Raw genomic sequence first — 14235 nt, forward strand, 5'->3', positions numbered from 1 at the left:
GTAAGCAGGGTCAGGATACTGTGGTTGGGAGGTCTAATAATTTTTAAAAATTGAATATAAAGCATGGGCCCAAGAACAGGTAAGGCTGGTTTTCAGTACTGTAATTTCAACTTTGTGTTTCTTGAGTATTTATGTTTTTAGTCCTGTATGTTTTCCTCAGAGATGGGTTCAGGGAAGGATTATGAGGATTTGAAAGCATTCCCTACAGGGGAAGAACTAAAAAAGCAAAACTAAAACTTGGCTTGCTTTGACACTTCCAATAAGGGAAAGAAGAGGACATAAGTGCAAGATAAAGGTCGATGTTGGCATAATAATGTGGATACTTTGGACATTAAGACATTTAGTCAGTAAATTACATAAGGTTATTGCCATTAAACCAGCCAGGTGCTGGAACAACATTCCTTTGGGGATACTGAGACAAAGGTATCTAGCTGCTTTTAGGTTTGAGCTAAATAATCTCGTGTGAGAAGAATTAGATTCTGGTGTTGCATATAACAGTAGATTTAATCATGCAAAGGTCTCTTTCTCTTCATTTTTTTTTAATGTAGTTGGACTAATGCTGTGTCCAGCATGTGTTCTGTGGGTTTCACTGACTGGTGCCTGGTGGAAACTGGAAGTAACTGGTTGTTATCAGTTTGTCCCTTTGGATTATCTCTACAAGCTTTACAGAGAGTAACTTTCTGTTACAGTTTCTTCTGAGGATTAAATCTAATTAAGTTGAAAAGCCACTACAACACTAACAGGAAGGGTTGCCCTAAACCTTTAATTGCCATGTCAAGAGAAACATTTTATAGGACTTCAGGCCTTTAAAACAGGTGATGTTATAACTGACAGGTTTCTGTCCACGGGTAGTTTTTTTTGTGCTTGAAAAGTAATCATAGGAAGAGTCTTTAATTCTCACACATTTCAAAAGCAGCAGCACAAAAGAAAGGCAACAATAATAATACCCCTCCTTCTCTTCCTTCCAGACTTCACAGCTCTTCCATCCACCTGCAGAAAGAGTCCGATGTGACTGGTCTTGATGCTTGTGCTAAAGGCAAGGGAGTTGCCTGTGCATCTCCCTGCGTAGTGATTTTAAGTTGATGTTGTACTATTTTGCTAAAGCAAAATAAAGGTTGAATCTTTTGTATTTTGGTAGAGCAGGAGAAACCAGTGGATGTATCCACAGACTAAATGTAGCAAAGTGGGTTTTGTGGAAGCATATAAACAGTAAATGGCTTAATGGAGAAGTCTTGTGGGTGTGTGTTACTGCTTGGGTGGGGAAAGAGGGGGTAATATTTTGAAACCAAAGAGAAATATGTTGGGCAGAAGTTAAAGCTTTGGTCATATTTATCAAAGCTTTTTTTGTCATATTTACCTAGAATGTACAAAGTGCCAACTTAGTGGCATTCTGAATAAAATGCAGAATTTCAGTCTTCCTTTATTTATATTAAAAATCTGTATGCTGAGGAGGGAAGGAGGCAGTTAAGTCTGAGAAACAACCGGAGAAACTTGGCACTGTGCATATCCTCCAACTAGCATACTCCTAATTGCTTGCCTGCCTTGAGAAAATTAAGGAAGAAATCAGTTTGAGTCATTTATGGTTATGTTTTTTTGTCTCCCATGTAAGGTACTGATACACTACAGTGAATTGGTATGTGTGTGTGAACTACAACAACCTATGCTGGTTAAATTGAGTGAAATACTTTTGTAAAATACTGTTTGTGTGTGTGTGCTTGCAATCTGTGAATTTTAAGATGTTCTTAGGGAAAGGCAACAGCTATTTACCAGCAGAATTTAAATTTCTTAAACTTCTTTGTCTAAACTCCTGCGTGAGTCACTCTTCTGCCTTGAACCCAGGTGGATGAAATAGTTTAGACTAATGTCTAAAAATTCAAGGGGGGGGGGGGGGGAAGTCCTGAAGCCATTGATTTTTCTACTTGAAATAACAGTTTTAAGGCTGTAATACATCAATTGTAGAACGTACTCCCCTCCACCAGCTCAGCAGAGCTGTTGGTGCACAGAGCAGCCACCTTACCTGGCTTTGTTTAGAGAGTTGGAAGAAGCTGTGGGTGGATCATAAAAGTGACTCTCTCTGGCCTGGACCCTGATGTTCAAGTGTGCTGCCTCCTTATTTTGCTCTGCTACCCTCCTAGATCTGCCAGCAGCTCCCACACAGGCCTCTCTTTCCATAATCCTTCACATATATTCTCTCCTTCCTGTTCCCACCAAGTCTAATTACTCTTCCCAGGCCAAACCCAGTCCCTATTTCAGTTCTAAACATCCACCCTGATACTCCTCCTGTTTGTCACCTTTAAAATGCATTGGCATATTTGATTTCTTCTTTCTCTGTTCCCAAATGTTCCTCCTTGTTGTGGTGTCCTAGTCCAGCTGTTACTCTCTGGTGACTTTCCATAAAGTCTGCAGTCTTGAAGCAGACTTTGAGAAGTCTGTCCTTAGAAAATGCTTTCTTGAGAAAAGTTTTTGTTTTATAAGTTATCCCGTATTCCTGATTATTTAATACAAAAGAAAGCATTCATTCTGCAAGATTTAAATTTTAAGAGACTGACATCCATTAACGTATGCAAATGTAGCTAAGATCAAAATAACTGTGAGGCTGCAGTGATGCAGTGAAATTGGGATGATGCAGTGAGGAGGAGGAAGTTAGTTCATTATGGTATTATTCAAATTTATTTCTGTGCTGAATTAATTGTACTGTTACATAGTCTATCTGTATGGATTTATTTTTCTCCAGTATCTGGCTGTGTCACTGGTAAGCACTGAGAACTGTTCCAGTGCTGACTGGGATTGAGTTTAGTCCAGCCACTATTTTTATTGAGAAAGCATCTTCCTCAGGCCGTGCTTATTGTGTGAAGACCCTCTCCATAGGCTGTGATACCATACTGCTGCATCACTGCCTGCTGCAAACACATGTCAAAAGTTTACTCTTACCCACATTGATGAGAAGAGCTTACTCAAGGCTCTGGCCAGGCTGCAGGTGTTGTGCTTTGTCTCTGTGACGGGATGTCAGGAAAACAAAGAATTGCAAGCGTGGCCAAAGAACAGCCTCTTTGTAACCACCACTTCAGAGCTTTGCAGGTGGAAGCTCCGAGTGATAATATTTACTCCCCGCCCCCCCCTTTTTAGAGGCAGATTTTTTGGTGCTTTGGTTTTGTTGGTCCCCTCTAGGTTCTGTTTCTCGGCTTCAGACCCGTTTCCCTATTTATTCTTGCCCAGAAGGTCTCTTAGAAACTGAGAATCCTTCAAAAGGTGTAGGTCTGACTAAAATGTAGGTGATAATCCTTCAGCTAGATGTCGAGCAGCTTTTCCAGGCTGGGCAACCAGATGCAATTTTACTAGGAATGGAAAAGAGGCTGTTAGCAACCATTCACATCCTGATGCAAGCTCAGTTTCCATGTCAAGAGGCTTGGTTTTAATCACAGAAACATTCATCCCTGGACTGCCTCTAGTAAAAGTTGTAGTTATGTTTCCTGTTCAATTCAAAGCCATCAATTTAATTCAGACATACCTGTTTTATAATAATTTTATCATATTGCTGAAGTCATGGGCTCTTTAACCAAGTAATTCTGTAGCTAAGGAGCATGAATATCTTATGAAACCAACTCTTGAAATTTGTATATAACTGCAACAACCTTACTTTCCTTTAAGTTATTGCTGTGAACTTTTTATCTTTGCATGAGATATTTAATCTAAAAAACCATGCATTTATGGTGGATTTTATGTAGCTGGGCTATTTGTAAGTTCCAACTATGTAAACTAAGGTTGTTTAAAAAAAAAAAAAATCTGCAAAATATTTGCCCATGACCCTTTATAGCTGAAGAGAGTAGGGTGTCATATGTTACAGAGCAGATAATTGTATGCAGAAATTCAGTTAAATATGTAGCTCTGTTGCCGAATTAATAACTTACAAAATAACATTTATTTTCCAGGCTTTTTTTATTTTCTTGGTGTTTCCAGCTAGTGAAAAGTTACATATTAGTAAAAGCAGGTAGTGTTATGATGGATATTCAAGAATAGAAAATTTAAGTGTTACACTTCCTGAATTGCCTTGTCTGCAGGAGAAGGTGTTAATAGGTTAGGACTTTCCACGCATGGTGTCTGTGTCACTGACAGGTTGTAATAGTGAGGAATTCTGCAGCCACAAAATCAGCAGCCAAAGAGGTCACTGTGGAATAAGCCAGGGAAGAGAGCTTTTGTACTTGAAAATACGTAGGTTGAACAGTCCTAATCCTAATTGAAACAGGTATCTGGGGAGAGCTTGATCATCATCTGTGTTGTCCTTTGGCATTGGATTCAAGTTGTGATTCTAAAATATTACCTTGTATGTTTTTCTAATCTCTTCACTTTGGATGAATTTAAGGGAGATTTCATCAGCAGCTTGGTTTAAAAAAAAATTGTGTAGCTTGTAAGTCTTCTTGAGATGACTTATCCATTATTTAAAATAAATATACTTTATTTCTGTCTGCTAATTGAGGATATGTTGTTGATCTTAAGGCAAAAGGTCAATAAATCACTTGTTATTGCTGTAGCTGCCAGATCAGCATAAAACAGTAAAATCCTCAGTGATTTTCATGTGCCATGAGTTTTGTTGCATTTCTTCGTCCTATAACTTTGTTTTGCATCTACCCCTGAATATTCCCTTCCCCAGATGACATAGTAGTATCTGCTGAACTGTGATTTCCATTGCATATAGAAATTAAATCATTATTATTGAGACATAGTTAAAATGATTCATTGTTCTTCCTTGTCTGTCACCATTTCCTAGATTTATTTGTTCAGCAATTACATTCTCAACACTGATAGTAGCTTTTTAATTAGAAATGTAGATAACCAGATATTTGTGAACTTCCAGAAGCAGTGTATTTAAGTAGGGAATGTACTTCATATAAAGATTACCCATCCCCCCCCGTATTTTGGTTCATTTTTAATTATTCAAATTAAATACCATCATCAAATATTAACTCCCTTACTTTTCCATGCTTTCCTTCTGTCAATTTAGAGATAATTGAGGGAAACCCGGTAACCTCTTTCTCTTGGAAAGTGCATGAGCAAGAGAATTCATGGTCTGTCTCTAACTGTGGGATAGCAATATCCAAGCATTTGCTGGGTCTTCATGGGTGTGTTAAAGAGTTTCTGTAAGGAAAATTGCTTCTTTATTTTCTTGAAGACCATGTGGAGAGAAGACAGCCAAAGACAAATTAATGCTATTAAGAAAAGTGGGTGAGGTTCTTTCCTGTTAATAACAAAAGAAAAATGGTGGTGAACTCTAGAGCTGTGTGAAACTTAAGAGAAGGGATTTTGTTCCAAGTACTTCGCTTCTCTAATCCTAAAATATATTATGCTGTATTTTACTGTATGTGGGTAATTTGACTCAGTTGTCTTCTAGCTGAAGTATTTTTAGAACTCAAATGAACCCCAAATCTCTCAAACTTGTGTTAAAATCTTTTTTAATATTTATAGCTTAGATAAACCCCAGATGTCACAAATTTGGGGGATGGGGAGAAGTACAGAGAAACTCTCATCACTATGTTTTCTCAGCGATGTGGTAATTTTTTTTTTTTTTTTTTCTGTCAATATAGATGCCAAGACTGTCAAAGTTGTTTGGTTCTAGAATATGGTGCAAAGCAAAGAAGGGTTAAGAAATTCAAGGTTGTCTGGGGACTGCAAACTTTTTAAGATTTAAAAACTAATACATTTTAAAAATCGCATATCTTACAGAGTACAAGCCACAGTCTTAGTACAGTAATTTCTCTGTTATAGTGAAAATGACCAGTAAAACATGTCTAACACTGTTGTATTTTAAGTTTGCTTCTACCTTTTGCATCTTTATAGGTATTGGAAGAGAGAGGAAATAAGTCTTTTAGAGGCAAAAGTTGCAGTTATTGCTACCCAGGTACTGTATCTTGCAGAATGGAGAACACTGCCATTTTTAATATAGAGCAGTATTTTTTTGAAAGTGGTTAGTGTGTCCTCCCCTCATCCCTTTCTTTATGGGATCAGTGGTCCCAGCACACCACCTCCACCAGACTGGTTTGCCTACTGCCATGTGTGTAGGAGCTCCTACTGAATGGAGCTGTAACTATACTCAGGTTTGCTTTGGGGTTTTGTTCTGGTTTTGTTTGAAACGGCAGGTTACAAAAGGTTTGTGCATTTACATTCCTGGAGACTAGAGAAAGGAATCTGCTGCGTAAATAAATCTGTAACTAAGTAGCAACTGAAATGCTAATACTTAGCTGGAGACCTCTTGCTCTGAAACCATGACTGTTATCATAGTAGTGGCTGAATTAATATTAACAGTCATTTGTGTGTAGCTGGTGTCTTTGAAACATTAATTGATGCAGTCACCTTTGAATAGGGTTTTGGAAGACTGGCTTAATCTTCTAGTATTTATTTTCAAGCATTGGTTTTAAAGTGAATAACTTTCATAATCCAGTTTTCTTGCTGTCCCAAGGGGAAGTTCTAGCCAGTGCAGTTGTGCTCTTCAGCACAGGAAGGCAGGCAGTGTGCCTCGGCAGGCAGCCACCTGAGCAGGCATGGGAGAAAGAGGAATTTAAGACAGTGTTGCTTGAAAGTGTAGTTGGAGATTTGAGGAAAGCTCATGGATTAATTTGGATTTGCCAGAAATTTTGTTAAAGGACTTTGAAGGTTTTTATATGTGAATTTTGTCCTAAGGCTGCAGTTATACCACCTCACTAAGCTGACACTTTTGTGGTCATCTGCAGTAGGATTACCTGTGGGTGCACATTTTTGTCCTCTGTGCTGGGCTGGCACTGGCATTTCAGTAGCCAGTCTGTTCAGGGAACAGCTTGATTAGTTTGGCTTTCATCAAGGTAAATTCCTTAAGCTGACTGAGGTGACACCAGCATGCCCTGGGGATGAAGGGCTTCCTTTCCCCAGGAGCCTGCCCCTCTGCCAGGTCAGGGGCTGCCCAAACACTGCCGGAGGGAAGTTGCAGTTGGAATACTGACTCATGGCAAGGTGGCTGTGCTGGCAAAAGCAGCAGTCTTGTTCTTGTTCAGTCCTATGCCTTGGCGTGGTTCAGTCTGTCAGGCTGTGAACCACATGGGGCAAATCCCACAAACGATAAATGACTTCCTTGTCACAGAGCTGGTTTTCAGTTGGATCAGTATCAGTAGCTGGAAGTACATTGTTCAGTGGGTGTGCCAGGTTATACCTGTCTGCAGTAAGTGTTTAATTGTATTATCCCTTTTTAGGGGAAGCAAGATGCAAGAATATATTTTCTTTCTGAAAGGTCATATCTGAACTCTGGGAAACTACATGAATCATTTAAGAATTTGCTTGACTGCCGAGTCTGTCAGCTGAAGGGAAGACAAAGCTGTTCTGTGGGATTGCTTTTTTTTTTCAGCTGAAGAGAATAACTTTCAAGCCAAGCCAGCATTTTATTTTTCACCGTCTCTCCAAATAGAATAGCTCACCTCTCACTGCTTTTTTCATTAGATGCTTTGCTTTTCAAATCTTGCTATTTTTAAGGCTTTAAAATGGACTTGCAGACAGTAGTGATACTGATACAAGAGTGCTCTTTGGTTTATGTGGTTCTGTATTACCCCATTGCAAGGTCATGACTCCCTTGGAAGAAGGCAGGCTCTAGTTGGGGAGAGTCTTGTTGGCTGGAGCTCTTATGTTGGTTTTGTGGTGGGGTTTTTTTGGTGTGGTGTTTTTTTTAGGGCACTATGGGTGACGCAATTGAGAACTTGGGGACAATAAAGGCATAAAAGTTCTTACAGTATGGTGTGTGTATGTGTGTTTCAGTGTGAAATAAAATTCAAATGACCACTGGTACTACTGGGAAAAAACCCAGATAACTATTTCATGTTTCTGTTACATTCCCTTTATACACAAAACGAATTTCAAAATTGTCTTTTTAGGTTACTATTGTTTTATGCAAACTAGGAAAGTTCAGTAAAGGGTGTCCTAGGAAGTGGCACGGCTCACTAACTTGCTGAATATTGCAGGTGTGTCATTTTTTTATTGCAGTTTTTTTTTGGAAGGCCACAATGGTTGATAAATGGTAGGAAGCAACATTTGTAACTAGTTTAAAGTTATAATCTGTTCAAATAGATTACATTACTGACAGCCTACCAAAGTATAAGTGAAAATTACAAGCAATATATGATCAGCCTAGCTTTGATCTTGCTAGTAGGAAATAAGATAGCCAGGAGACAGAAGTGAGGAGAATGAAAAGTTAGAAGTAAACTGAAATTTTTCATGGGTACAATCAGCTAGCTTGACTGCATGCAGCCAGCTGATATGCATCTTTAACTTCATATAGAAGGCAATAACTTCGTACTGCCAATAGATACATTCACTAGATAACCTAGCATTTAGTGATACTTGGTATATAGATCTTGCTTATCTTAGCTCAGTGGAAAAAAAAACCACCAACCAACAACTAAAAAGAAGATTCTGTTGAAGACATGTTCCCCTACTGTTGTATCCCTTTTTATTAAGGTTGCTGTCTGCAGATGCCCTGGAAACTTCTCTGGAATAGAGTCGCTGAATTTATGTAAGCCGGGACAGTTTTCTTCCCTAATCATCTGATCACCTGTTAATGATTTTCAAGGTAAAACTTAAATAGAGTTTAGATTTTCAAACTTATCATTTAGATATATCAATATAGCTGCATTGTTGAAACTACTGTCATATATTAATTCTTTCTGGTGACTCTTCATTCTACTCTTATTTCCTCAAGCCAAGACAGAAAACCTAGTGTTTTGTTTGACTGTGCAGGGATCGGTGCTAGAATAGAGAATTTTAAAGGGAGGGCATAATGTGTCTTATTTATATTTTATGGCCTATTAATTTATGGGTGAAATAAAGAGACAGTATGTAGAATTATCAATAACTCTTGGCTTAAAAAGAATTTCATTCTTGAAGACAAAATTGTGGACTAGTTTTGCAGCCTTCCTTTTTGAAGGCTGTTTCCTGTGCTGTGTGTGTTCCCAAGATTAAATAAGTGCTTACTACAAAATGATGCGAAGTAAAAATACTGTATGTGATGGATGGTACACTGTTTGTTCATCAAAATCAGTGAAAAGACAATAGAAAGGTGAACTGTCATATGAACTATTGCACATTATATAGAACTAACAGCAAGTGCTTAACTGAACTAACATGATAAAATGATATTGTGTAAAAGAGTGAAAGAAAGGGGGAGGGGGTGCAACAAGAGAGAGAAGTGTCTGTACTTTATAAAGCATGAACAAGGACGTCCATAAATCTCCTTACTCAAGACCAGTAATGAGCCTAGACTGATAAGACACTGCAAGCTTGTAAAATCATCACATTCCAGGCAAAGGGTGAAAAGTACACTGTGAGGAGGACCTACGGCCTTCCTCCCAAAGGCCACCTCCCATGATTTGAAGACCCCGACCTGTAATTTTCAGCAGCATCTGCGCAAGTGTAAAGGACTGATAAGCTAATTGCCATACGAAGCGGGAGTAGGCGGGTTTAGGTAATGTATATGTATAGGTGTTTAATGAATATGCAATGCTTTGTGGTATAAAATTAAGACAAAATTCCTTGAGAGGTGCGGGCCGTTGTTGGAGCAGGAGACTCCCCGGCCGCCCAGCGCTGTTTTGCTTGTTGCCACTTGCTAAATAAAACTCTGACCCAAATTTAAGAAGTCAGTTTATAACACTGTATGTTTTCAGAGGAAGAGAAGGAAAATTTAGAATGTATTTGGCAGGGTCTCTGAGGACTTGTAGACATGAGTTCTAGTCTTTTTCTTTTTGAAATTCCTAAATTAGCGAAATTGGGCAGCCAGTTTTATTGACTTTGTTTTAGAGGTTTAGGAGATTGCATCATTAGAAAGCTTGTGTTTTAACACCTTACCAAAATACCTAGAATTTATTGCAGTACTAATGAAAGCTGTAAGGTATTATGTGCTAATTTCTTTAATGTTGAACTGTGCTTAAGATACATAAAAAAACCTTGGAACCTTAAAGCTAGGTCTGAAAGTGTTTCAGGATGGTGTGTGCAGCCATGAAGGTGGTTACTCTTTCATATTGGCACTAGTGACCTCCTGCACTTACTGCTTTGAACAGCTACAGTTTGGTGGCTATCCGGGACTAATAAAATACGCCTTAGTACCTGTCCTGCAAGGTGCAAGAGTTTGATATCAGTTGCAAATTGTTTCAATGTGTATTTTTTTTCATGCTAGTTTTATGTGCTCAAGACAATTTTGTGCAGGTCTGGCATGATAAAAGCTGAACACACTACTAATTTTGATTGACTTTGAACATTTATGTATGGGGTAGGAGGTGGGTTTACATCTATTCAAGTGATGAAAAAAATGTATGTTTCTGTCATTTGATAATCAAAAATGTACAACTATATGGTTGGTACTTAACAGTTACAATATGTCTCAGCTCTTCTTCTGTGTCATCATGTCAGTCGAATAGTTCTGATTGTTCCATGTCCATAGCAAGCGATCATGAAAATGGTGATTGCAAATGCAGGGAGACAGCAGACATCCAAGAGAGACTTAATAAATTCTGTGGTCCGTGAGGTGTCAAAACTGTCATCTGTCCTAAAACTATTGCTTCCAAGGACACAGACTCATGCACCTCTTTCTCTCCTGGCCACTTGCAAAGTAATTGACTGGTCTGATTTCCTTATAAATTATGTTTGTGATGATTGTATGGGGAAAAATGTTGAGAGGGACTTTGGATTCAGCATGCCTTTCTCTAACCATGAGTATTAAATAATGCCTGACTCTTGAACCACCAGTATTAAATAACTGAAGATAATATCTTTCCTCTCTGAGTTCATGCTAGGAAAGAGATTAGCTAGGAGAAACATTTAAAAGCACTATATGACTAAGTAGTTTCCCTGACTGACAGTTTTATTCCGAAATGGAGACAGAAAGGAAGTGGATTATTGAGCTAAAACGTCTTTCTGCTCTTTGAAGGAGACCCCGTGCTGCAGTTGAAGATAGACACCTCTATCGGGGTTTTTTTACCTTTAATTTTATTGTTGTGTCAACACTGTCTGTGACTTGCCTTTGGATGGTCATCAAGTTTCTAAATTAAACCCATTTGAATCCTACGATCTCTTATGCCTTTTAGGTCTGAATAATATTCAGACGTTGTCAGATTAGTTTAGCTTCTCTGGCAAACTTCCAGGGAACAGACACCTTGATTATTATCACTGTGGAACTCTGCTGGCCCAGCTGCCTTGCATTTCAAGACTGATACTGACTTATATGTCATGAAGCATCCTGTCTCAAGGGTTTTAACTGCTGTGTGCCACTCTTACTGTCCCACGTGATTCACGTGTTATCACTCACAGGTAAAGCAAGTGGTACACAGGTGTGGTAAAAAGAATTTCTAGACCATTACCACTTTATTGACAGACAAGTGCAAGAAGAGATGTACCACCTCCCTTGGGAGGGAGGGGGAAAGAAAAAACGAAATCAATATGCACATCTCCTCCTGGAGTTTCTTTATTCCTTTTAATAGCTTTACCAGAAACCCAAAATGTTCTTTTTACATGGCTCTGTTTTTTCCTTTGCTGGAAAGCAGAAGCTTACAGCAAATAGCAGCTTACAACTTTTCTCATCCCCTGGTTTTCAACGTTCTGCTGGTCCCTGTGGAGTTCAGATGTCCATGCATTACAGTAATTACTGTGTTTAAGCATAATTAGTTTAGCCAGTAACCCTCCTTGCTTTGATAGCATAGGTTTTATTCAGTTGTTGATGGTTTTCAATGACTCTTCCATCTGGGACCGGACTCATAGGGTCTGACTTCCTTCATGCTACTCAGACAGATTGAAGCAATCTGAAGTAACTGTACGTAGTTGAAGATACTGTTGAGGGTAGATTTATAGGTGTTTATAAAATGGACTAGAACTGATTAGTCCGCAAACCAATAACTAGGTAGGTTGCAGTTGTATTTCTAGAATTGTGTTCTCTCAAACAAGAAAAGGCTACCATGAGCTAGGTGAAAGGTGTGCAAGGTATCTGCCTGAGAGGGAACCAGCCCATAACAAAACAGCACACAGGTGGAGATCACAGAAATTATTTACCTTGCCAAGCTTATGTTTGTGTGTGGGTTTTTTTTAAATGAATAGGTCTATAGCAAACACTGTATGCTCTGTTAAAAATACAGTCTGTGGCTGTAAAACAAAACCAACAATTAATTCCACTCAGCATACAGGGGTTAGTAGGAATATACATATTGCCAGTCCCAACATCCCTGCATGCCCTAATAAGCCTTTTGTAAGGGTCATTGTGGCTGGGTTTTGTGTACTGTGTGGCCAAGCCAGCATCTTCTCCTGCTTCTGCCCTCCCCCCGAGGGATTTGGTCTTCAATGCTGAATATGCTTTTTAGTATTAGATTACAGTGTATGATAAATACGTGTTTTGTAAGTGCTATGACTCATCTTTCCACAGTTGTAGCCTATCAATTTACAAAATAGAAGCAGCCAGCTGCACCGACATGGAGCCTCCATTGAGGTGAAGTAGCTCATTTTGGACACAGCAGCATCTTTGTATGTTGTAAATCGCAGGTTAAATTCTGTGATGACCATAAGGTTATAAGGTTATAATTTTAGCAAGATTATGAAATGGAGTCAAAGACATGAATGTGGGCTTAAAAAAAGAAGTATAGCTGCTGATGCTAAAGGGAAGACAAGAAAGAAGGTATATATGTGGGAATGAATGGAAAAGTTGAAGCTGTAACTTTCTCCGTTAGATGCATGTTGAGACTACTGGCATGTATTCTCTTTCTTGTTTGCAAGGGTATTTGATAATGAAAAGGGAAGCTTAAAAGAGTTTTTAGTTTATGGCAGTTCTCCATAGAATTGTAGAATGTTCCTAGGAGGGAAAAATTACTTGGAGATTTGTCTTCTGAATGTCATATTTATGGCTCAGCCATATTTCATATGTACAAAGTAATAGTGAAGCTTGGTCTGCTTTCACTGTTGTAGTACTGTTAGAATTGGCTGTGGTTTGGCAATTGGAAATTGAAGGACCCAGCAGCAGTCAGTGACTGAGGGATAAACTTGAGCAAAGAAAGTGAATATAAAGGGAAAAATAGGATTGAAAGGCCCACAGAAAGATACAGTGCGGAAGATGTAACTTGTCCTTCATCTCAACAATAGAGAAGAACTAGATTAGGAATTAAGGGTTGTAGCTCTCCATCAGATAAAGATGCCAGTGATGTCCTCCGAAGAACAAAGGCTTCTGATTCAGAGACAGAAGCTGGCTTCTGAAGCCCGTGTACTGAGGATTGTGATGATTTATTTTTTTAAAGTGTACAGGAGTATTAAAAGCCATTTGATAAACTTCTGTTACTTGTTTGTATAAGGGAGATACCAAGAACCCTTTTCTGAGACAGGCATTTACAAAAGGGTCGGATGTTAAGAACATAGAATATTTTGGTGATTAAAAGGAAGAGCTGTTTAGAACTACTTTTTTGGCCTTATTTTCTCATCCTTGCAGCACTGTGAAATGGTGCTGTCTTAACTGCAATTTGTTTTCAAACTTACATTGGTCAAAAACATATGCTAATATTAGGCAAACGGAGAGGGGTTCTGAGAGAAACAAAGATCTCTTATGTGTATGTCAAGTATTTTTTCACTAAGTTCAGTAGATGTAGTTCTGATACATGAAAACTGTTGGGGTGGGGTTTGTTTTGGCCAAGGGATGATTTGTTTCCTGAAAACACAGAACAAAATGTTCCAGAAGAACTGAAAACTGTTAGAATATACCATGAGCAAAAGGGAAGCACTCAGCATTGTAATCAGTGTTGGTAGAACAAAACTTGAATACTTGAGTATGGGGTGAACTTTAATAAAATACAAAGTATTAACTATAAGAGTTATTGTTCTTGTGAAGGAGATGGAAATACAAGGCAATCTTGTCCCCTCCCTCTGCCCTATGAATGCATATTTGAGCTTTTTAGTTATTTATATGCCTATAGCCAAAATATATTTTTAGCAGTATTGACAAACTGTGGAAATACTGCATAAAATTACAGCTTCTGCATAAGGTTATAGAGACACTGGAAAGCCAGACTACATTTTTCTTTCTTAAAAAGTATGTGGGGAGATGTCAACTATGTAACCTTTTTTTCCCCCCCCCCCCCCCCCCCCCCCCCCCGATTACTTACGCTGCTCCCGTACTATGAAAGAAAGTACAGTGTTAGGAGTGCACAGCTGAGTGGAAATCACAATAAACAGCAGCATCTCTTTTTTTCTTTTTTGTTTTTAATA

At 38.6% G+C, this 14235-nt stretch overlaps 1 protein-coding gene across 5 annotated transcripts in view; it reads left to right on the plus strand.

The window, feature by feature from the left end:
- INPP4B (inositol polyphosphate-4-phosphatase type II B) overlaps positions 1 to 14235 on the plus strand; it is a 330214-nt gene that overhangs the window by 27206 nt on the left and 288773 nt on the right. The gene's annotated exons all lie outside the window — the stretch shown is intronic.

The sequence above is a fragment of the Athene noctua genome, chromosome 4 (genome assembly GCF_965140245.1).
Source record: "Athene noctua chromosome 4, bAthNoc1.hap1.1, whole genome shotgun sequence".
Taxonomy (NCBI): Eukaryota; Metazoa; Chordata; class Aves; order Strigiformes; family Strigidae; genus Athene; species Athene noctua.